The sequence below is a fragment of the Mesoplodon densirostris genome, chromosome X (genome assembly GCF_025265405.1).
Source record: "Mesoplodon densirostris isolate mMesDen1 chromosome X, mMesDen1 primary haplotype, whole genome shotgun sequence".
In the NCBI taxonomy this organism is placed as follows: domain Eukaryota; kingdom Metazoa; phylum Chordata; class Mammalia; order Artiodactyla; family Ziphiidae; genus Mesoplodon; species Mesoplodon densirostris.
The window spans coordinates 122,436,702-122,460,366 of NC_082681.1; the positions used below are offsets into that span (position 1 = coordinate 122,436,702).

General features: G+C 38.0%; 1 protein-coding gene across 3 annotated transcripts in view; it reads right to left on the bottom strand.

Annotated features, from left to right (window-relative positions):
* Window positions 1-23,665, bottom strand: part of CDKL5 (cyclin dependent kinase like 5) — a 188,404-nt gene that overhangs the window by 72,190 nt on the left and 92,549 nt on the right. The window lies entirely within an intron of this gene.

The window sequence follows — 23,665 nt, forward strand, 5'->3', positions numbered from 1 at the left end:
GCCCCGGTCTGGGAGGATCCCATATGCCGCGGAGCGGCTGGGCCCGTGAGCCATGGCCGCTAAGCCTGCGCGTCCGGAGCCTGCGCGTCCGGAGCCTGTGCTCCGCAACGGGGGAGGCCACAACAGTGAGAGGCCCGCATACCGCAAAAAAAAAAAAAGCTTTTGGTAAAATAATATATAGATTCTTCAAAGCCAACATGTCATATAAAAAGGTCTTCTGAATGATTCAGGCCTGTTCTTTTTTACTCTAAGTGGGTATACTTTCAGATCTGTAAGAGCAAATCTTTTATGAAACTTTGTCCCTGCATCAAAACAAAGACTTGAAAAACAGACACAATACGAGGCAATAACCAACAGGGTACAAAATCATTAACTTATTAAAAATATATGCTCTTCTCCTAGATTCCTTACAAAAGCAAAGAGAATCAAATAAGTAGGGGGGAAAAAAAGAAACTTTAAAAAAGCTACCATTTCAGTCATTATGCTGAAAGACAAACTGAGTCGTAACTATATCTGTAAATCAAACCCTGTTTCTCACCTGCCCGTTGAAAAAAGAAGAAAATACCAGCTTTCATATTTGTGTTACAGGGGAAAAATTATCTGAAAGTGCTATATAGGCTATTGAGGAAAAAGATTCTTATTAAGGTCATTATGTTTTTGTTTTTAAGGGAGGAATAGAATTGTAGAGTACAGAGAGCTTTGGGGATACAATTTATTTGTACATCAGCAGACCTTCTGACTTAAACTCAGCCACCCAGGTACTTTCTGATATTGTAACTGTTTCATTATTGAGAAGGAATAACTGCAAAGTCAAAGTGATGTGGAGGATGATCATCTAGAATATTAGTATAGGTAGTACCAGGTAACTCTGCTAGGTATGCTACTCTCTCCTAATACACTGACACTGTTTTCTTACCCTGCTCCTTTTCAAATGGCTCTAGCTAGCAACCTACCTGTGGCCTAAGAGAAAGTACAAAGCCCTATCAAGAAACTGCTCACAGAACAAAGAAAGGGGCAACAGGATTGCATCCAGGAAGAGAGGAGGACTGCCCACATTTCAACTGAGTGTTGTTCCAGGTACCATTTCATCCTATATTGCACATTTTTTAAATGGCATACTAAGTGTTAAAACTTTGCCTGATTTTATAAAAGGTCTTGCTTAGGTCAAAACTGTCCACTGATATGACTACCTATTTAAATTTATGACTACCATCTTGAAGAAAGAAATTCATCACATTTTTTTCTCCTGGCATCTCATAAATAGAATTTACAGTATAAAACAGTTGCCCGAAGGGGGGTCAAATAAGATGAAATGTTTATTCTTTTATTTATCCTTTCACCGATACCATGAAAATCCTCTTTCTCCTCAACACTCACACACAGACACATACACACTCAATATGGTTTATACATTTACTTATACAACAAAGCCAAACAGACGGAAGTTTTCTACATAAAATCCAATGTTTGGTGGAAAACACATGCAATCGAGGGCAGAAGACGCTGGAAAAAATTTAACATTTTACTTTTATTCAAACTACTTATAAAAATAATACAAACTCATATAAAAGAACATAAAGGGGTATAAGAGTATAAAAGGAGCATAAAAAGAAATAAAAAAATATATAACCCTTCCTAATAACATTTTGGTATATTTTCTTCCAGTAAATTTTTCTCAAATCGGAAGAATTTGAGAACACATATATTGTGTTGTGTGTTGCTTTTATTTCACTTGATATTGTATAAGGAACATTTGACCTGTCATTAAATAATTTTTAAAACCACCATTTTTAATGGATAGTTATTTAACCAGTCTATCAATGAACATACTTCAACATCTGCATCTTCATTTCCATAAAGTAAATTCTGTAACTGATATAACTGGGTTAAAGGGTATGAACGGTAAAGGCTCCTAATACTGCCAAACTGATATCCAAAAATATATCACTTTACAGTTCCCTTCAGCAGCATGAGAACCCACGCTACAACCATAGCCAACACTAAATACAATCATTAAAAAAATCTTTAGACACCAATGAGATCAAAGGTTTGCTTCTATGAACTGGTAAGTGAATTAAGGTGTACTAAGCTTAATGTTTTTCTTACTGATTCATGAATGTGAACTTGTTGACAAATTTTGTTACAAATATTTTCCCCAGATTGTTGTGGACATGGAATTATTTGGGTGTTGTTGTTATTGTTGCTGAACATAGTTTATTATTATATAGTCAAATTTATTGATACATGCCTTTGTTATTAGGTGCACAACTTTTGTGCTCAAACTCCTTACTTAGCTTGTATATGATTAATATTCATCCACATTTATCTGTCTCGATATCTCAATGATTTAATCTTGTTCCTTAAGTCTTTATTCACTTGTAATTTATTTTAATATGCTATATGGTGAGGGAATCTAAATTTAAATTTCTAAAAACTGAACCAATTTTCCCAATACCTTTTACCATGGATTTTTAGTTCTGTTGCATCTTAGCATCCTTATATATATATACTCTAGATTTTCTTTCAGAGCTTTTTAATCTAGTCTATACTATTGATCTGTTGATTCTTATGCCAGAACCAGTTTAAATTACTGTGACCTTAAACTGTTTTAAATTACTCTGGGGTTACTGACCCTGATACTTCTTATATCATTTTGTTAAATGAATTTATTATTGAGAATAGGTTTTGGCTGCTATATTTAATTTGTAATTATACAGACATGAGCTATTATATTTAGTCTCTCTTTCTTTTTTTTTTTTTTTTTTGTTATCCTCTTGCTATATTTGACCTCATTTTTTTGGGCCACATTTTGCAGCATGTTGGATCTTATTTCCCTGGCTAGGGATGGAACCTGTGCCCCCTGCAATGGAAGTGTGGAGTCTTAACCACTGCACTGCCAGGGAAGTCACCTATATTTGACCTTTTTGTTAATGTATAATGTCCTTGTCTCTTGTAACCTTTTAAAAAAAAATTAAAGTCTATTTTGTCTGATAATATATAATATAATCACTTGTTCTCTTTTGGTTACTATTTCTGTGGAATATCTCTTTCCATTCTCCCACTTCAACCTTTTTGTCTCTTTGGATCTAAAGTGAGTCTTTCATAGACAGCATATAGTTGGATCATGTTCATTTTTATTTTTATTATTTTTTAAATTTTTATTGAAGTATAGTCGACTTACAGTGTTGGATCAATTTCTGCTGTACAGCAAAGTGATTCAGTTTTACATATATATGCTTTTTCATATTCTTTTCCATTATGGTTTATCACAGGATATTGAATATAGTTCCCTGTACTATACGGTAGGACCTTGTTGTTTATCCACCCTATATATAATAGTTTGCATATGTTAATCCCAAATTCCTAATCCTTCCTTTCCCTACCCCTCTCCCCCTTGGTAACCACATGCCTGTTCTCTGTATCTCTGAGTCTGGATCATTTGAAAAAAATTTTTTATTGAAATATAGTTGATTTACACTGCTGTGTTAGTTACAGGTGTATAGTCTCTATTTCTTTACATATTTCCTATGGTGGTTTTTCACATATTTGAGTGTTCAATTTGCATTAAGTTTTTGCTCAGCCACTATTTATCTTTGGACGGCTTTCTGAGTAAGTATCCTATTTTCCAGGTCTTTACATATATCTGAAAGTTCTCACACGTGAATGGCAACTTGAAAGGCACAAAATTCTCAGGAAGACACCCTTATGTTCTCCACCATCCTCAGGGTCACTGTAAGGCTGTGTGTCCTGCAAAGCCCTGGAAAGTGCCATTCACATCATAGATGTCTCAGGTTTGTATGTTTATTAAAGCAACTTTCCAGTAGTTAGGAGTAAAGTGTCTTGTTGTAACAAAATCCGCACACTAAGATACTTTTCCAAGAAGAAGAAAATGAAGGGAATTCCCTGGCAGTCCAATAGTTAGGACTCCGTGCTTTCACTGCTGAGGGCCCAGGTTCAGTCCCTGGTCAGGGAACTAAGATCCCACAAGCCACGTGGCTTGGCCAAACAAAAAAGAAAAAGAAAAGAAAATGAAAGATCTTAAAAGAATTGCCATTTTCTAATCCACATAAGGCTCCAAATGGGCTAGCGATGCCCTGATGGTCTTCTGGTATTTGTGTTGTAGAAAAGAACTCCGAGGTCAATTTGGTTTTTGTTCGGATGTAGATAACTTCTTTTTTTCTGCCTCGATGCTGTTATGCTGTTAGGGCTTTTCCTTTTCCTTGGAATGGAAATTTTAAATTATCAGAATATATCTAGGGGTTTTCTTCTAGCAACCTTAAATGTTGTTTCTACTCCCATTTTTTAAATACTTTCCACTAGAAATCTTGTAACTTTTAGGTTGAACTTTTCACAATTGCTTTATATGTTTTGTTTACTACTGCATCACAAATGCCTAGAATGGCAGGCGCATAGTAGGTGTTCAATAAATGTTCTTTTACTTCTTTCATTTTAGGTTTCTTCATCTTCTTTCCTTATCTCAGCCGACTTCTGCAATTTTTGCCTTGTTTCAGCTTGTTATCACTATAGAGGTCATATCCTCCTGGCTTTCCTTCAGGAGACAACTTCATCTGTTTGTTACAAAAAAAATTCTTTTAGAACTATGTGTTGCTCTTAAATCTTCAGAGCAGTGAAAGAAATGGGTAGCCATGTCTTTTCATAAGCCGCATCCTGACTCCCATTTTTAACTCATCCTCACTAAGATAAGAAGAGATCCACCACGCTTGGTGTCTGGCAGCAAAACAGGTAGTTGGGTTTTTTAGCAACCTCAATTTCAAAGGCAGATTGATGCACCAGAGCCCAATTTCAAAACCTGGATCCTTAGCAAACATCTTTCCAGTTGGGTTGGCTGGTCTGAGGCTGGGCCGCGAGTGGGCATCGGTCCAAGTCTTTTCCTATTCCCTTTGGACAGTTTTCCCTATTCTGGTTCAGAAAGTAGAACAGGTAGCATGTATTGTTCAATCTATCCCCCTGGACTTTGCCAATGATCTTCAATGTTCAGTTTCTTAGCTTACAGAACTTTTATGAGTTTTTGGTTTTGCTTTTAAATAAATTCATGCCACCACCCTGAGAAGCTACATGTAATACAGGTGTAGACAAAGAACAAATATATGAAAAATAACTCCAAAGAACTGCGTTTTAAATTCAACTTATTCACAAAAGCACACCATTGCCCCCACAATGTCTGCAAGAGAATGTCACCAGCTGTAGTTAACAAGATAGGTGTAAACTGCTTACTTGTTTAAGCAATGAGTTAGTTAAGAGCTCACATTTTAAATAACAAGCTAAGGATGTAATAAAATATATAAGTAAACACTAATGATAATTCCATGTCTCACCCTTAATTTTGCCTCAAAATAGGAATTATATTACTTTGGAATGCAGAAAGACAGAGGTTCCTGAATCGTACTACTACCTTCATGAGGGAATAAGCTATATCAAGGCATTTAACATTTCCCAGAATAAATTTCTAAAACTGAAAAAAAAAATTAGAAAGAGAATGAAAACTAAATTTTGTGAAGAGTAACAAACAGAAAAATACCTCTAGGGCTTATATTTCTTTTTTTAATTTATTTTATTTCTTTTTTGAATTTTATTTATTTATTTATTTATTTATTTGCGGTACGCGGACCTCTCACTGTTGTGGCCTCTCCCATTGCGGAGCACAGGCTCCGGACGTGCAGGCTCAGCGGCCATGGCTCACGGGCCTAGCCGCTCCGCGGCATGTGGGATCTTCCCGGACTGGGGCACGAACTCATGTCCCCTGCATTGGCAGGCGGACTCTCAACCACTGTGCCACCAGGGAAGCCCTTGAATTTTATTCTATTTATTTTTTTATACAGCAGGTTCTCACGAGTCATCAATTTTATACACATCAGTGTATACGTGTCAATCCCAATCACCCAATTCATCACACCCCCACCCCCCTGCCGCTTTACCCCCTTGGTGTCGATACGTTTGTTCTCTACATCTGTGTCTCAATTTCTGCCCTGCAAACACTGGTTCATCTGTACCATTTTCCTAGGTTCCACATATATGCGTTAATATATGATATTTGTTTTTCTTTTTCTGACTTCACTCTGTATGACAGTCTCTAGATCCATCCACGTCTCAACAAATGACCCAGTTTCGTTCCTTTTTATGGCTGAGTAATATTCCATTGTATATATGTACCACACCTTCTTTATCCATTCATCTGTCAATGGGTATTTAGGTTGCTTCCATGACCTGGTTATTGTAAATAGTGCTGCAATGAACACTGGGGTGCATGTATCTTTTTGAATTATGGTTTTCTCTGGGTATATGCCCAGTAATGGGATTGCTGGATCATAGGGTAATTCTATTCTTAGTTTTTTAAGGGACCTCCATACTGTTCTCCATAGTGGTTGAGCAGCTTTTCAAGTGCTTCTTGGCCATCTGTATGTCTTCTTTGGAGAAATGTCTGTATAGGTCTTCTGCCCATTTTTGGATTGGGTTGTTTGTTTTTTGAATATTGAGATGCATGAGCTGTTTATATATTTTGGAGATTAATCCTTTGTCCGTTGATTCGTTTGCAAATATTTTCTTCCATTCTGAGGGTTGTCTTTTCGTCTTGTTTATGGTTTCCTTTGCTGTGCAAAAGCTTTTAAGTTTCATTAGGCCCCACTAGTTTATTTTTGTTTTTATTTCCATTACTCTAGGAGGTGGATCAAAAAAGATCTTGCTGTGCTTTATGTCAAAGAGTGTTCTTCCTATGTTTTCCTTTAAGAGTTTTATAGTGTCTGGTCTTACATTTAGGTCTCGAATCTATTTTGAGTTTATTTTTGTGTATGGTGTCAGGGAGTGTTCTAATTTCATTCTTTTACATGTAGCTGTCCAGTTTTCCCAGCACCATTTATTGAAGAGACTGTCTTTTCTCCACTGTATATCCTTGCCTCCTTTGTCATAGATTAGTTGACCATAGGTGCGTGGGTTTATCTCTGGGCTTTCTATCTTGTTCCATTGATCTATATTTCTGCCTTTGTGCCAGTACCATATTGTCTTCATTACTGTAGCTTTGTAGTATAGTCTGAAGTCTGGGAGTCTGATTCCTCCACCTCAGCATTTTTTCCCTTAAGACTGCTTTGGCTATTCAGGGTCTTTTGTGTCTCCATACAAATTTTAAGATTTTTTGTTCTAGTTCTTTAAAAAATGCCATTGGTAATTTGATAGGGATTGCACTTAATCTGTAGATTGCTTTGGGTAGTATAGTCTTTTTCATGATATTGATTCTTCAAATCCAAGAACATGGTATATCTCTCCATCTGTTAGTACCATCTTTAATTTCTTTCATCAGTGTCTTATATAGTTTTCTGCATATAGGTCTTTTGTCTGCCTAGGTAGGTTTGTTCCTAGGTATTTTACTCTTTTTGTTGCAATGGTAAATGGGAGTGCTTCATTAATTTCTGTTTCAGACTTTTCATCATTAGCATATAGGAATGCAAGAGATTTCTGTACCTTAATTTTGTAACCTGCAACTTTACCAAATTCATTGATTAGCTCTAGTAGTTTTCTGGTGGCATCTTTAGGATTCTCTATGTATAGTATGTCATCTGCAGACAGTGACAGTTTTACTTCTTCTTTTCCAATTTGGATTCCTTTTATTTCTTTTCCTTCTCTGATTGCCGTGGCTAGGACTTCCAAAACTATGTTGAATAACAGTGGTGAGAGTGGACGTCCTTGTCTTGTTCCTGATCTTAGAGGAAATGCTTTCAGTTTTTCACCATTGAGCATGATGTTTGCTGTGGGTTTGCAGTATATGGCCTTTATTATGTTGAGGCAGGTTCCCTCTATGCCCACTTTCTGGAGAGTTTTTATCATAAATGGGTGTTGAATTTTGTCAAAAGCTTTTTCTGCATCTATTGAGATGATCATATGGTTTTTCTTCTTCAATTTGTTAATATGGTGTATCACATTGATTGATTTGCGTATATTGAAGAATCCTTGCATCCCTGGGATAAATCCCACTTGATCATGGTGTATGATCCTTTTAATGTGTTGTTGGATTCTGTTTGCTAGTATTTTGTTGAGGATTTTTGCATCTATATTCATCAGTGATATTGGTCTGTAATTTTCTTTTTTTGTAGTATCTTTGTCTGGTTTTGGTATCAGGGTGATGGTGGCCCCATAGAATGAGTTTGGGAGTGTTCCTTCCTCTGCAATTTTTGGGAAGAATTTGGGAAGGATGGGTGTTAGTTCTTCTCTAAATGTTTGATAGATTTCACCTGTGAAGCCACCTGGGCCTGGACTTTTGTTTGTTGGAAGATCTTTAATCACAGTTTCAATTTCATTACTTGTGATTGGTCTGTTCATATTTTCTACTTCTTCCTGGTTCAGTCTTGGAAGGTTATACCTTTTTAAAGAATTTGTCCATTTCTTCCAGGTTGTCCATTTTATTGGCATAGAGTTGCTTGTAGTAGTCTCTTAGGATGCTTTGTATTTCTGTGGTGTCTGTTGTAACTTCTCCTTTTTCATTTCTAATTTTATTGATTTGAGCCCTCTCCCTCTTTTTCTTGATGAGTCTGGCTATCGGTTTATCAATTTTGTTTACCTTCTCAAAGAAACAGCTTTTAGTTTTACTGATCTTTGCTATTGTTTTCTTTGTTTCTATTTCATTTATTTCTGCTCTGATCTTTATATCTTTTCTTCTGCTAACTTTGGGTTTTGTTTGTTCTTCTTTCTCTAGTTCCTTTAGGTGTAAGGTTAGATTGTTTATTTGAGATTTTTTTTGTTTTTTGAGGTAGGCTTGTATAGCTATAAACTTCCTTCTTAGAACTGCTTTTGCCGCATCCCATAGGTTTTGGATTGTCATGTTTTCATTGTCATATTTCTCTAGGTATTTTTTGATTTCCTCTTTGATTTCTTCAGTGATCTCTTGGTTCTTTAGTCACGTATTGTTTAGCCTCCATGTGTTTGTGTTTTTTACGTTTTTTTCCCCTGTAATTCATTTGTAATCTCATAGCATTGTGGTCAGAAAAGATGCTTGATATGATTTCAATTTTCTTAAATTTACTGAGGCTTGATTTGTGACCCAAGATGTGATCTATCCTGGAGAATGTTCCATGCACACTTGAGAAGAAAGTTTAATGTGCTGTTTTTGGATGGAATGTCCTATAAATATCAATTAAATCTATCTGGTCTATTGTGTCATTTAAAGCTTCCGTTTCCTTATTTATTTTCACTTTGGATGATCTGTCCGTTGGTGTAAGTGAGGTGTTAAAGCCCCCCCACTATTATTGTGTTACTGTCCATTTCCTCTTTTATAGCTGTTACCAGTTGCCTTATGTATTGAGGTGCTCCTATGTTGGGTGTGTATATATTTATAATTGTTGTATCTTCTTCTTGGATTGATCCCTTGATCATTATGTAGTGTCCTTCCTTGTAACGTTCTTTAAAGTCTATTTTATCTGATATGAGTATTGCTACTGCAGCTTTCTTTTGATGTCCATTTGCATGGAATACTTTTTCCGTCCCCTCACTTTCAGTCTGTATGTGTCCCTAGGTCTGAAGTGGGTCTCTTGTAGACAGCATATATATGGGTCTTGTTTTTGTATCCATTCAGCAAGCCTGTGTCTTTTGGTTGGAGCATTTAATCCATTCACTTTTAAGGTAATTATCAATATGTATGTTCCTATGACCATTTTCTTAATTGTTTTGGGCTTGTTTTTGTAGGTCCTTTTCTTCTCTTGTGTTTCCCACTTAGAAAAGTTCCTTTAGCATCTGTTGTAGAGCTGGTTTGGTGGCGCTGAATTCTCTTAGCTTTTGCTGGTCTGTAAAGCTTTTGATTTCTCCATCGAATCTGAATGAGATCCTTGCCAGGTAGAGTAATCTTGGCTGTAGGTTCTTCTTTTTCATCACTTTAAATATATCATGCCACTCCCTTCTGGCTTGTAGAGTTTCTGCTGAGAAATCAGCTGTTAACCTTATGGGAGTTCCCTTGTATGTTATTTGTCATTTTTCCCTTGCTGCTTTCAATAATTTTTCTTTGTCTTTAATTTTTGTCAAAAAACTACTATGTGTTTTATTATATTTCTTCCAGTATTCTCAAGATCCTCCACCTCATAAAAACCATGCCTCAACCAGTGAACAACCATACTGAACACAGAGACTTGTAACCAAAACTCATTCCTGCTACTGACTGCCTAAAGTTTCTCAGTCATTGCTTTATTCCCAGAATCAACTGTCGCTTCTTAAGATGTTGGCAAAGCAACCGATTGGTATTAACAATCATAACATTTACTAAGTTATTTTAAATGCAGTTACATAACTTGATTTAATTATGCTTTGGAACAGTGAATTCTCTTAACCAATCATACACTGTTGTAAGGAAGTAGCAGCAGTCATTGTTTTAAATTTTTGCTCTGCAATTTAAAATATCCAACATGCATTATGAAACAGAACAGAAAAAAATACTGATTTTATTTTACTCTGCTATTCATGGATTAAAACATTCCAAAGGTTATGCTCTACAATTCATTTTCTAATTATTCTTTGAGGAAGCCCTTCCTTGGGAGAAATTCTTTATTTTTTCATCTAGATAGCAGGAATACAACTTGACAACTAAAGTATTTTAAAGTATTTCAATCTGCCTTTGGTTTGCAAATATCACACTAAGTGTTTTCAAACAATGACGTGCTCATTCAGCAGAAGCAAAATCCTACAAACATAAATATTATCACCTTATAGACAGATATGGTAACTGAAAAAGTATGCTTTATTTTAGGTTATTATTTTTAAGTACTTTTGTGCCAGGGTCTGTGCTTCCCATGTATTATTTCATTTAATCTTCAAATCAATACTCTGAAGAGAATCATCATCATGTTCATCTTACAGATGAGAATGTACTGAATTTTAAAGTAGTTCCATAATTTGCCCCAAGATCATACAACTAAGAAGTAATAGGGCTAAATTTTTAAACCCAGGAAGATTGATTCTGGAGGCCATTTCTCAACCATGGCAATGCTATTCACTGTTGCGAGCCATATATGTAAGTTCTATTGTTGAAAAGGATATATTCTGAAACACACACACACACACACACACTCTCTCTCTCTCTCTCTCTCTCTCTCACTCCTGGGGAGGGGGAGGCATAATTATTTCTCTTCTGTGTTTTCTCAAAAGTACATGTTAGCACCAACAAAACATTTCAAATAGTTTTCTAATGTCTGTTGTATTTATACAACTAAAAGAATGTGCAAATATTTCATTGTTTCCATCTTTATCGATATTCCAACTTGTATTTCACAGAATCTTCTCAACTTAGACAAATTGTTTAAGTTATTTTTACATTATGAGAAAAATTATAAAATGGGAGTAAATTCAAGCAAAGGATACATTCCATGGCAGGTAGATACAATGGAGCTAATAGAAATACAAAACATTATCCAGGATACGCAATGATAAAAACCAGACTCTTTCCTAAGGAATCCTTTAAAGATCTTTCCTTGACTTGTATTACTTATTATTTGTAAACTACCATAGTCTGCCAATACTAAAAGTTAGATTAACTCCTACATTTAAGTACTGCAGACTTAATCAGGAAAGATTAATACCCAGGGGAGCATTTCAGTCAGTCAGCTAAGAACTATCTATTGGGCCCCCGCCTTATGTGAGTTTTTTTATGTGACATCCTAGGTTTAACATGAGTGAGTAAATAAAACATCTCATACATACAGAAGCTTACATCCTGGTGTGTAATACATGATAGTAAGTAAAAATTTATGACAAAAGTTAAAAAGTATGATGAATGTTATATGATATGCTACAGAAGTTTAAAACAGATTGATCATGTTAATATAAAGAAAAAACTGCATAGTCCTTTGAGATTTAAGTTTATAATATGTTGGTGTATTTGCTTCTGATCTCTCTCTTTCTGAAATGTGAAATGTCATAAATATATCTTCGTTCATTCCCATTCCTTCTCTCCCCAGAGGTAACTTTCACTCTGAAGTTGGTATGTACTGTTCCCATGCACATTTTTATTACTACCAATGAATTTACCCATAAGCAAATTTACTACTATTTTGTACATTAAAAATCATATAACTGGCATGTTACTGTACACACCTTTTTGCAACCTTTTTTTTTTTTTTAAGTACAGCACGGTATATCTGAGATTTAAACATAAATCTAGTCAACTGGGGATACTTGTGGTCCCCAGAGGACATCTGGCCATGTCTGGAGACACTTTTGGTTGTCACTATGGGGTGTGGGGGGTACTTACATCTAGTGGGTAAAGGCTACAGATACTGCTGAACACCCTACAGTGCACAGGACAGTCCCCACCACAAAGAATTACCTGGCCCCAAATGTCAAAAGTGCTGATGTTGGGCCTCCCTGGTGGCGCAAGTGGTTGAGAGTCCGCCTGCCGATGCGGGGGATACGGGTTCGTGCCCCGGTCTGGGAGGATCCCATATGCCGCGGAGCGGCTGGGCCCGTGAGCCATGGCCGCTGAGCCTGCGCGTCCGGAGCCTGTGCTCCGCAACGGGGGAGGCCACAACAGTGAGAGGCCCGCATACCGCAAAAAAAAAAAAAAAAAAAAAAAAAAAAAAAAAAGTGCTGATGTTGAGAAACCCTGCTCTAGATTATTCATTTTAACGGTTTTGTAGTAGTCCACTATAAACACTCCCCCTTAAAAGAGACACTGACAAAAAAAAAGAGACACTGACCATTTGTTGAGATCAGGTAAAGCTTTGGAAAACACTAATACACTGTGAAAAGAAATTTTAGTTGAAAACGGGATGATTAAAAGATTAATTCTTCAAAAATTATTAAAGCTATTAATCATGGCACTAAAATGTCTACATTCATCTCATTTTCATAAAACAATGATTACTTTTATAATAACTTTTGCAATATGGCTCCATTAGAGCATTATATAGTGAAATACCAAAAGATAAATTAAAACATTCTTTTTTGTTGTTAAAAACTCTCACATTTTAAAAAGCATTATAAGGAAAACTCCTAATGAATTTACTTCATGCTCAGACTCTAAAAAGAGGATAGTCTTATGAAAATAGTACTACATCATCAAGAACGTGAGAGAGCATGCAGCCAAGAAAGGAAGATGTGGGAAGTGGGAGCTTACAAAGAAAGAGTCTTCTATAAAACAACTGCCTTCAAGCCAAGTCAGTAATAAAATTCCTACATAACAAAATCTATTTTCTCCTTTGTTTCCAATAAAACATCAAATCCCTTCTACCAAAGAGAAAAACAAACACTGTATGCTAACGCACATATATGGAATCTTAAAAAACAGTACTGATGAACCTAGTGGCAGGGCAGGAATGAAGACTCAGACGTAGAGAACGGACTTGAGGACACAGGGTGGGAAGGGGAAGCTGGGACGAAGTGAGAGAGCAGCACTGACACATATACACTACCAAATGTAAAATGGATGGTTAGTGGGAAGCTGCTGCATAGCACAGGAAGATCAGCTCGATGCTTTGCGACGACCTAGAGGGGTGGGATAGGGAGGCTGGGAGGGAGGCTCAAGAGGGAGGGGATATGGGGATATATGTATACATATAGCTGATTCACTTTGTTGTACAGCAGAAACTAACACAACACTGTAAAGCAATTATACTCCAATAAAGATGTTAAAAAAAAAAATCCCTTCTACCCCCTCTGGTCTGGATCTGCCCTCCACGAATCTTTATTGAGATGTAAAATGAGAATAAGTAAAAATAAAATATTTAGACAGCATGCCTAACCATCCCCTCATCTTCCCCCTCTGAACCTGGTCCTGTCTCCTGTCCCATATCTCAGTGAACCCTAGCCAGAAATTTAGGATCACTCTTCCCATCTCTGCAATCCCAAATCCATCCAGGTTATCACCAAGTGCTGTTGATTTTTGCTTCCTAAATCTTTTTCAAATTGGTCCACTGTTCTCTACCTGGACACTCCCAGCTCAGTTGGAGCCCTTGGCATTCCCATCTGGGGTACTGCCTAACCTCCTAACCCTTTTAATGTCTGCCACTCAGCAACGAGGCTCTTCATTTGCAAAGGAAAATCTGATTTGACTGCCCCACCATTCCCCTTAGAACTCTCCCCAAACTCCCCTGCCCTAAGGACCACATCAAAGCCCCTTCGCCTGGCCAGCAAGGGATGCTCTCCAACCTCCTCTCCCTAGGTCTCCCTTGCTTGCTGAGCCCTCACCATCCTCACCACGATCTCTCCTTCTATTGAGCCTGTTCCCTTTCCGCCAAAAAGCTTGGCCCTCCCTGTGCCATTCAACCCTGCACTATCCCTTAGGCCTTAGCTCAGTCCTCACTTCCTCAAGGAAGTCTTCCCATAGCCCTGTGGCTAGGTCTGAAGCCCCAAATGCTCTCTGAGCAGACACCTCTCCTTCATAACTTGGATTAAAGAGATACCTTCACATATTTATCTGATTCTACCACTGGACTGCAAGTATGTAGGTGAGAAACAAATGTATGACTGGTCTAAAAGTATGCTGAGCGAGAGAGAAAGATCTAGTGCAAATGTCTCATGCACTGCATCACCTATTCAAACCTCACATCTTGCCGGCCCGTGTCATGTGTCTGTTTGGACATCATTTACTAATTCTGTCACAGCTTAACAGAGAAATACCTTTTCCTACCATAATTTTAAAAAGAATAAAAGACATTCCTTGGTATACAAGGAACTAAAACAAACAAACACAGAATACAAATATACACCTTTACTGTTTTTAAGGACAATGTATCCCTGGGAGACTTATTAAGATAGATCTGTTTCCTTCTTTCTTCAGAAAGTTTCAAAAAATGAAGATAATGAAAGAACATAAGAGCCTTCAAAACTTCATCTGGCCCTCTCCAGAAGTCCTTCAGCAGGCAGGAATCTGAATAAGCTCTTAAAGTTCAGAAGAATTATACTGTGTTGATTAAGAATCTCTTTTGCTATTTGGCTACTCTGGCCTCCTGCAGATGTTAAAAAGGCACTGCAAAACCAATATCGCTTTCTTTTTGTTAAAAATTCTTCCATGGCATTGGTATAAAATGTTTGCAGTTACTAGGTTGCCAGTAAAATGATTGCAGTTACTAGGTTGCCAGTATTTATCAAGTTATATGGGAAGGCTTACTAAATTAAAAAATGATTATTTATTCATTTCTCCACCTGAAACAAGGATTGCTCTCCTTCACCATCACCTCTATTCCATTCTGTGACAAAACTAAAAGATTTCCTCTAGTCTGGCAAAACATAACATGAAAACAGATGTCACATAATTACTAATATCTAACATGTGTGTGGTATGAGATACTCCCAGTGAAGGAAATTGTCACAGACCCGGAACTAGCTAATACATCGCTCACAGTGCTGTATAGTAACATGGTCCCCAAATCCTCAGTGCACACGTGCTACAAATGCTTCCAGTCATTTTGTATTAGCGGAGTTTCAGGAAATGTAGGAAGAGGAGTAAAGCTTGGGCCGATATGGAACAGAAAGAAGGGAAGAGCCTCTATAGGTGAGATATAAGAGCATGAGTTTAGTGGGAAGAGAAAATCAAAGGGAGAGGCTCTCTTGAAAATGTAAGCCACATTCTTAAGGAAGCCACTAGAATTGCCACAGTAAAGTCCTGAACTGTTTTTACTTGAACATTACAAGTGAGTGTACCCAGTAAGGCTGTGAGACTTGGAGCCACCTAGATGGCTGACATCTGAGTGCCACAAATATAAGAATAAAAACCATAAAATTCTAGGACCATTTAGTTGATAAATGCAAACAAACTCACACACCTAGAAAGCCTTTATAAGTACTTTTAATATGGCCCAGTACAACTGTTAGTGGATCAATTATCAACCTGAAAGGATATTGGCTGACAATGTCAAAGGATGTAACCATGACGAACTAAGGAAACAAGTTCATACAGAATTGTACACTTAAAATGGGTACCTCTTATTGTATATAAGAAGGTACATTCTTTGTATGTAAATTATACCTCAATAGAGTTTTTTTTGAATAGAGTTGATTTTAAATGCATCATTTAAAAATAATTCAGGGCTTCCCTGGTGGTGCAGTGGTTGGGAGTCCGCCTGCCGATGCCGGGGACACGGGTTCGTGCCCCGGTCCGGGGGGATCCCATATGCCGCAGAGCGGCTGGGCCCGTGAGCCATGGCCGCTGAGCCTGCGCATCCGGAGCCTGTGCTCTGCCACGGGAGAGGCCACAGCAGTGAGAGGCCCGTGTACGGCAAAAAAAAAAAAAAAAAAATAATAATAATAATAATTCACCTCATAGTTATAGACTAATATAAATTGACTACCCTAGTCATTATGATAGATTAGGTAGTTAATGAAATGTTCAAAAAATAAAATGTAGTTATCAAGATAAAAGATGAGGCACCGAAAGAACAATTTTCACTAACCCCTCTAGCAAAGCAAATAGCAACTCTCTTCACTAGAAAGAGATAGGTGAACTTTCAAAACAATTTAGCTCCATATTTATAGATCATACAAAATTCTAGGTGTACTTGATTTCATACAGCCCACACTTCCAGACCTTATATACAGATGCTCTCAAACCACCTTGTCTACACCAAACTCAGACTTGGTATTGTCAGCAAATGAATGGAAATTTCAAAGAGTACATGGTAATAATGCCTGCCAGACAGCATTTCAGTTTAGTAATATTAACCATCATGTTCGTACTGTAGTTATTGTGCAATTGTGTTACAATTTTATTTCATTTTCCTTCATTTTAAAACAATGAATAGATAATGAGAAAATGAAAACTCCACTTCTAGTGATAAAAAAATTGAGACAAAGATAGCATTAATTAGGCATGCCAAATGCAGGCAATCTACAACCTCAATCAGACAATCATTGGATTTAAGCTGTGTTCAATAGTGGACAAAATTTAAATGATGGAAATACATCCTCTAAGACTAAATCTAAGATGTGCCAAGAAAATGTAGCTCTTTAATTTTCTACAACTGATTTAACCTTGCTTTTCAAGCTCTGACCTTGACTTTAACTTGCATTCTGTAGTAGCTCAGTCCTTGCTTGTTTATAGTTTCTTTCAGGCAAAGGCTCAGTTTCTCCCTTCAGATTTTCTCCCTGCTCCTACCAAGATGGCAGCTGGGTGTATGGATGTGGGTGGGGTTATGTAACTTCACTGTGGTAAGGGAAGGGCTCATAGATAAACATGCGCGGGCCCTTGTGCTGTTCCCTGGGGCTCTGTGGTCCCCAAGACAAGGTTCCTTATAGGCCTGGACCCCAGACACTGGCCTGATGCTAATGTTGGACCCCGTGCAGGCTGTGGGCTCAGGTATGTGCTCTTGGCTTAGAGCCCAGGGATCTGGCCTGGTTGTTTGGCTCCTCAGTTTTAATTGGTAAAGCCATCTAGACGCTGCAATCTCATTTACACCTGCTACCTGGCCAACAACTATAGTGTTGCTATCAGCTTGCCCCTCAACACAGCATCCCAAATGACAGGTTCACTGGCTCTCAACCTAGCTACCTGGGGTGTGTAGTAACTTTGGGATTCCTTGGAAGACACTCACAAGCTGAAGGAGGCCTAGGCATCCTCTCTCCGCCTAACTACATCATGCCACATTTTACTCTGCTGTCACTGCTTCCATTGTGACGAGGCAACCTTGCAAGGCAGTTTCTTCCTTGAGTTCCAAGAGGGGAATGGGGCATAAGCGTCCTTCTCTTTTGGCTTTACCCTCAACCTACTGTCCTCCTAAACCCAGAATTTCAGTCCCCTGAGGTGGTGGGAGGGGTGGGGGAAGAGAATGTCAAGACTTGCCTGCCTTAACTCCGCCTCTTCTATCCACATTCCTTTGGCACCTGGAAGGGCTGTCTTTTGTTTCTCTTTTAAGTGTCAAAGGAACTTCCCCTATGAAGAGGCATTCACCCTAGTCTCTCACATGGAACCATGATAAGAAAAGATCAGGAGAGAAAAACCAATTTATTGACCAAAGGTATATCACCAGGTATTCCAGAAAGATTATCTGTTAAATATATAAACATTCAGGTATAATGATAGAAGAATAAACAAAAAAAGGTTTAGAATTAAAATGGACTGATGATCGACATAAAAATACATGGTCCAAATGAAGGCAAACATCTACTTTTTGTTGAACTAGTTATAGAGACAGCTTGGTACAGATTCCTTGATTGAGAGAAGAACTGACTGTGCCTAACTTTCTCACGGCCAATTTTCCCAGTAAATTATATAGATACCTTTGAAGTCAGCATACTAACTTTGCAGACATTGGTGGGTAAACAATGTACAGAACGCTAACAACAGCAGATTGTTATAGCAGCAATGATAATTGCTACTATAAAGGCAAGTTGCTCACTGCTTCCTGGGAGCCTAGCAAAAACCAGATCCATGATTATAGACTCATACCTTCTGCCCAAGTTAGAGACAGTATAGCTAAAATGGTTATTAAATCATTGCTTAAGAATATCTGATTCTATTCTGCTTTTATTAGTCAATAAACTGATGAATTATGCATATGTATATATAAAATATAAAATCTATGATTCTTGATTTTGGGCAAATACTTTGCCCTAATTTGACAATTTCCTATAAAATAAGAAAACGAGTAAAGTCTGGTAAAGAAAGCTAACACACTGTCAAGGAGGGGGAAATAGGACCTAAGAAGTGGCCAAAGCAGGGTGCTTTTATACTTTTTAGACAAAGAAACAATAAATTTGTGAGGAACTGACAGGACAAAGAAACTTGGGCTTTGGGTGCTCAATTAGTGAAGAATTTTACAAGAGCTTGGGCTTGGGGTAGTAAATTAAAGAAGTAACAAGGTTTATATATACAGGCTTCTCGGCTCCAGATTTCCTATCTCTGATGATAAGGGGGTCCCTCTATCTCTGGATACAGCAAGTGCACCTTTCACATGAGAGATGTATTTTCTGCTTTTAGGGGGACAGAGGTAGGTCAGAGTTTCCTTCTTGCATCAGCTGCTTCTCAAGCAACGTCAGTTCAAAATAATCAATATGCCATTGTGGCATATTTTGGGGTGACCCACCTTGAGTCCCAACATCACCGAGGCTTAGTTTTTTCCAATTCATGAAAAATATGCCAGGGTTTTAGGACAGAAACATGCTTAAGGAACTCCAAAGTCCAAAAGCAACAGAAATTATGTTCTGTATAATATCTTTAGGGTAGCAAGGCATAAGGTCCTCAGGTGCGGGATTACTACGACACTGCCAAGATGTGAAAGGCTGGTAGGTATAACAAGAGAAACTGAGAAGCTCCCTACTCAAATAACTGAGCTGGATTACCTCTAGGGACCCTGTGATCATGCTTTCTGACAGATCTGTTCACATATAGGCAGACAAGGAAACAGAATGGTACAACCAAAATCTGAAAAAAGTTCCAAGTCACACCTTTTTGCCACAACCATAATCCATGTAGAAAACTGAAAAGTACATTCAACTTAGGTAGTAACAATTTTTCTTTTCTTAAAAAACTTATTTTCAAAGTATCTAGTTAATTTATTGAAAACTTGTTATGTGATGCATTGTGGGGAAAACTAGAAAATGCCAGATTCACTTTCTCTTACCATAGAAAGAGATGTGTATCAAACATAAATCAGCAACCTGTAATATTTTTGAAAGAGCTAAAAGTCTGGCTTATCTTTATATCCAAGTAGCCAGCACTTTATCTTACATGTGATAGGTATGTAATAAAGGTCTGCTGAAGTGAACTGTACCATATTTTCACATAGTCATGGTCATGTTTACCACCATCACATAAAGAAGCTGGATGACCTCATATATGCTACCTTAAGCGCTAAAGCAAAAAAGAAAAGGAGGGGGAGGAGGGATAGAAAAATTCCCAAAGTGGCCGTGCCTTTAAAACAACCATAGAATATAAATCTCAAGCAGTGCAATGTTTCAAGAGAACACTGTAAACCTAACAAAATTCTGATATGTCTGGCTACTTGATGTCAAGATTATCACGGAAGCTTTCTAGTTGAAGTCCTCTTCTAGTAACATTCTCCCAAGGCCTCAATGAGGTCATCAGTTTTGCACCTAATAGATATTTCAAACATACTCTGCTTGTCAATCACTGGATTCAGGAAAGGAAACATATATTACATTTCATGCAGCCTGGAAGCTGTTCAAAATTTCCAGTATAAAGTTTTAATTCCATGCTTCATCTCCTAACTTTTAAGGAAAAGCACCCCTGCTCCTGTCACAGCTAATTATTCGCAGTCTCTCAACTTAGCCTTCACACATACTTGCTTCTATCTGCTCACACTCTGCCTCCAGCATTCATCCTTTCTTCATTCATTCATTTGTTCAATCAACAAACATTTCCCAAGCTCCTATTAGGTGACAGGCACTGTGCTTAGCAGTGCGGATACATAGGAAACAAGACAAATCGGGGGAGGGTCCCTGTTCTTATGGCAGTTACATTCTGGAGGGAAGAGACATAATAAGTGAACAAGTATCAGACAAGAAGATAACAGTAACTGCTATAAAAGAAAGCAAAACAGGTCAACTTAATAGAGTGTTCATTTGGGTAAGGGAGTACCCAAGGAACTGACATTTTAGCTGCTACTTAAATGATAGCCAACCCTGCTACTTCTAGTTAATTCTTCTTTTCCTCCTTCAAAACCTTTTTTCGGGGCTTCCCTGGTGGCACAGTGGTTAAGAGTCCGCCTGCCGATGCAGGGGACACGGGTTCGTGCCCCGGTCTGGGAAGATCCCACATGCCACGGAGCGGCTGGGCCCGTGAGCCATGGCCACTGAGCCTGCGCATCCGGAGCCTGTGCTCTGCAACGGGAGAGGCCACAACAGTGAGAGGACCGCGTACCACAAAAACAAACAAACAAACAAAAAAACCCTCCTTTGGGAAGCACTGCATGATCCCCCAGCTTGTTTTGTGTGCTCCTCTCTTGCAGTCGGTAGCTCACTAACCACACCTCCTACCAAGCTCTTACCACAACTTCCCTGGAATCTCTGGTTTGCAATCCTGCCTCAATGCGCACCTCAGACTACACTTAAGATCCAAGAGTACAGGCACTTCACATAACTCTCGCCCCTAAGACCTAGCAGAAAGGCCTCCAAATGGGTGGGCTGGGTGAAGTAAGCAGTTCAATTGCTCTAAGTACTTCTTAAGGATCTTACAGGGACCAAGAAGAAATGAGGCAATGGACACACAAAGGGCATAGAAACAGGATAAGTAAATTTTATCATAACTAAAAACATCACAGAAAATAAAGACTGAAATATTATTTTTGTTAAAAGGACCAATCCCCTGAGTTTTGAAATGATCTGTTTTGTGACATTTTCATTCTCTGTTGGCCCAAGAACTCCTCAAGGGCAGAGACCACATCCCAATCATTATGCTGTCATGAGCCTTTCCCTTCCAGAATGTGGGTTCTCTACAATCACTAATCATGTCCTTCCTGTTTTTTATTCCAAACATCCAGCAGGACCCACTATAGCAGGTGTTTTAACAGATGTCTGCTTAATGAATTACATTTTAAGTTTCAAAGCTCACTCCTGTGGTTTCTCTTGAGCCAGAACTAACAAAGAATCTGTATATATCAACAAAGAATGTATTTAAACGGCATGGATGATAAATCAATACAAATTTGAAAAAGATATCTGCTTCAGATAAATCACGCAGTTATTCAGATAAATCACATAGTGAGAAAGTGCCTGTAGAAATTTAAGAACCAATGGTATGAAAAAATGCAAATTAATGGATGACTTTAAGAGAAGTTATACATTATTCTCTAACAAAACATGGCAGAAATTTTATATTCAACACCCTGTGTTTATAAGGAACAGAACAAACTATTAGATTACACTATCAAGTACATAGAATATATATGTAAATGAAACTTGATTCCACATTTGAAATGAATGGAAAAATTTACATATTTTCACTGAAAAATCAAGTTAAAGGGCAGCACAAATCTTTTCTGAACAAAGGAACTTGGCTACATTATAACCACTTTATAATAAGACCCTAAAGTAGAATTTAAATCTAAGGGCATGGATAATATTCATATAATGCCTTGTGAATCACATCCTTCTAGTTATTCTACTACCTGCATTTGAACAAAAAGGCACCTAAAGCAATAGAAAATGTCACAACTGTATAAAGAACTGTGATAAATAATAGATATATCATAAAAAATAATCTGGTTAAATTTTCTCTTGAGCCCTAAACAACCAAAGAAAAAGGCAGAGATTTCTAACAAAATCATTATTTCCTACTTTCAGAAACAAATTAAAAAATCTGATTATTAGAGGACTATATATCCAGCTTAAAATATAAGATATGTACAGGTTATTTTTCATACTCCTGTTGCCAGATCTATCTATATGGTTTCATAAGAAAGAAAACAAAAAGTGCTTCTAATTAGAAACACTGTTTAATTACATTTAATTCTGTGATAATTTTCAGAAGCCCAGAAGCACTTCTTTCAGACACAATCTTGATTTCAAACAAATAATAATACAGCAAACTGAAAGTCAAAGGATGTCACACATCCAGAAGAAGTGTGAACACTTTAGATCCAGAGCCACACTGCCTGGATTTGAATCCTGGCTCTACCATCTACTAGTTGAGAGACTTTAGGCAAGTTTGTTAACTTCTCGGTGCCTCAACTTCTTTTGTCTAATGGAAAAGCATCAATTAGCAGAGCATTAGACCAGAAAACTGGGTCTAATGATATCACTTATTCCTGAGGTTGCTATTAGGATTAAATGAGAGGATACAAGGAAAATGTTCAGAACAGCACATGAGCTAAATGTTATTACCGTTATTACCATCAGCAAGTTCAAAATGCTCTGCTGCGGGGCATTCCCAGATCACTAAAGCAAGTTTCCAGAGGAAAGCCAAGAGCATGGGATTTGTCCCTGAGGGGCTTCTCCTGACGCTGGAGAGAACTAACAGTTCTTACTACATAAAGTCCAGACTCACAGTAAAGCCAAACTTCCCGTCCAATACGCTAATGCCAAAGAAAGCTGACATTCCTCCTGGACTGGGAGGATTACGGGGCTGCAGCTTCTGCAGGAGGCAGAAGAGTGTCCAGGACTTGGGACAGTGGTGGTGCTTGAAGAGAGCCCTCCAGACTGATCACTAAGCACCAGAGCCTGGAGAGCTGGGGCCAGGGAACCAATGCCCATTGGAGCACAGCTCCTGGCAAAGGGTTTAGTGGTAACCTGAGTAAAAAGCAATGGTAACCATGGTAAAAACAAAGCACTAAGGACTATGCCCCTTGCCCCATTTGCCTGGTATGTCATAAAACAAAGGAGGCTTGTATCAGTCCATGGGAAGCAAAGGAGCACCAGTAATACCAACAAGCCAGGTGGTGTGGAGTTAGATTTAGTTTTATTTCTAAAATAAAAAATTGTGTTTCTACCTGAATGCCATGGGGCAAATTAAAATCTATTTCACAGGACTTTGACTCCATAAAACTGTGAGATCTCTGAAGGTAAGGACTAAGTCTCAACCAGTGTCTGATATATGGTATATATGAAGAATGAACTGATGTTTATTATCACATAAATGGTGTTTACAGAATTTTCACACACACGAAAACTTGTACTTTTGGTAAAGATGGAGTAGCCCCATTTCTCCCAGGTCCTTCCTCTTAAAACTAAAAACCCCTGTACATAACACACAAAGATAGGAAGAAAGGGTGGAAAGGAGGAGGACGAG